Raw genomic sequence first — 2,373 nt, 5'->3', positions numbered from 1 at the left:
CCATCCATCCATCCATCCATCCATCCATCCATCCATCCATCCATCCATCCATCCATCCATCCATCCATCCATCCATATCAAGAGTACATAATGGGAGATGGACTCTCCCATTAAGTACTATTGATCCATATCCACCCATCTATCTGCCCATCCACACCTATCAATTCATCAATTAATTTATCTCTGATCACCATGGCAGGCTGTAAGAATTTGGGAGAGTTAACATGTCATCTTAATTATTTCTGTAGCCAACGTATATAAGAAGTTGAAAATAATTTTCCCCATTTCATAATTTAAATACTGCAGGGTAATCTGCGCTGCACTGCTCATCAGTCATGATAATGAGAAAGGAGAAAACTACAATAATGTCAGGCATGTGTAATCGTTATGTTCTCAATTAGAAAGAAAGTTTTTAATTAACGCTCAATATTACGAATTACAAATTACAATCTTCGTTCCAATCATTCGGACGTACAATTTTAGAAACTGCACGCGTGAATTCACAAGCTCTCCACTTTCGTAATAATAAAGCCTGAATCGATGTTTTTATGCGAGATTTTGTTCATGTGTGTGTAGAGAGAGCAATGAAACGTTTTATTGCTGCCGTCAAGATTTCTGATGTGTAGCAACAACGGAGAATATTTAATGATAGGACGTGCATGTCTACGGTCCGTAATGTCTGCGCCATCCCTGGAGACTGTTATCATTTGTTTACATATCTTACCAAACCTTTACGATTCCATTACGCATACTCTTAGGGGGCTTTTCAGCAATGCAATCCATCTCCTGAGAGCTGAATCATGTATATGCACGTTGTTGAGCATACATAAATGCGATTATGATATGCAAGTAAAGAATGATATGAGTACCCTTTTCATTTTGCGGTGAAAACATAGAATCCTACTGTGGATCAATTTCTGCGTTTTTTTATTTCCTCAGTAAATCGTATCGCGCCTTTAAAAACGTATTGACTGTGTTTTTAAGAGTTTCTTAGCCGATTTACATTTACTCCAGTTAAATTTATTGTGATTTTACTTGCCTAGTTTTCGGACGTCACAGATTTGATGCAACCTTATGTATCGCAAGAAATAAATTCTTTACACGCGGGAATTGTAGCCAACAAGCAAATGTTACATGGCAGCAACTTCCTTGGTATATGCTGCTGTACTAACTCTTCTCGTTGATGGGTATCATATGCGTGTGCAACTATATTCCCCTCCCGATGACTGGTAATAGTACCGGCAAGTAAATCAATCTCGTGAATAAATTGTGTATAAACTGAAATGCACATATTTACTAACAATCACGTGCGCTTGAATTTCCACTGGTCTTCCTGTATGTCCGTTCCATCATATACTGTCCACTCGCCCACATATACTCAAGTTAGCATTATTAATAAACGAGTTACCAGTAAGGCATTCCCTAGTGGCATTTATTCAGACATTAAATACATCTTTATTATACTAACAGCCTGTACACATACAAATAAACTACAATTTCTTGAACATAAACAAACTTCATGAAAGTTTGTTTTCAGATATTGGATTAATCACATTGGTGAGTCTTCCACTAAATTTGTACATTAATAATACTATCCCATTCGTTAGCATAGTAATTATTTATTCGTAATACATAGAAGTAATGATGGTAATATCCAACAATCACTCTCGAAAACCAAATTATTTTTTTTTGAATATAGAGTTTGTTTAGGACTAAATATTTATTCTACTCACTTATTCATAGAATAGACAAACAACAGAACTTCATATACATTGTCTATATTTTCCGTGTTTCGATTCCCCCTTCAAAGCTTCGTGCAACATATAATGAAATGTACTTTGTATCACAATAATCGTTACCGATAAACACATACCTATAACATGCAAGATAGGCCACGGGGCTAGATTCACACGTTACGTATACAGTAGATTCTCGCGTATATCATGCTACGAAACAGTCATAAGTAATACGGATATTAATTCTAATAGCAGGGCTAAATAAATAGGGATGAGAGTAATATTAATCCATGTACTCATGCATGCTAGTACAAACAGAACTAAAAGGCGATATGCAGTAACAATTGAGAAACCAAATGATTGCGCTTAGTGTTTGAATGTCGCCTGTTGCCCATTGCTGTTACTCACATAATACGTACAATAATCTATCTATGCATAAAAAACAAACGATACGTTTGGTCTTTATTCACATTTTGGCAGTATATATTATGTTTGGTGCGCACGTACTTGGATATGCGTTGCGTGCGAGCGTGTGTATGTCTATGTGTGCGCGCGTACGTGTGTGTGTGCGCGTGTGTGTATGTGTGTGTGTGTGTGTGTGTGTGTGTGTGTGTGTGTGTGTGTGTGTGTGTGTGTG

This window comes from Priapulus caudatus, unplaced genomic scaffold, assembly GCF_000485595.1.
Source record: "Priapulus caudatus unplaced genomic scaffold, Priapulus_caudatus-5.0.1 Scaffold158, whole genome shotgun sequence".
Taxonomy (NCBI): Eukaryota; Metazoa; Priapulida; class Priapulimorpha; order Priapulimorphida; family Priapulidae; genus Priapulus; species Priapulus caudatus.
This window is presented reverse-complemented; position numbering follows the sequence as displayed.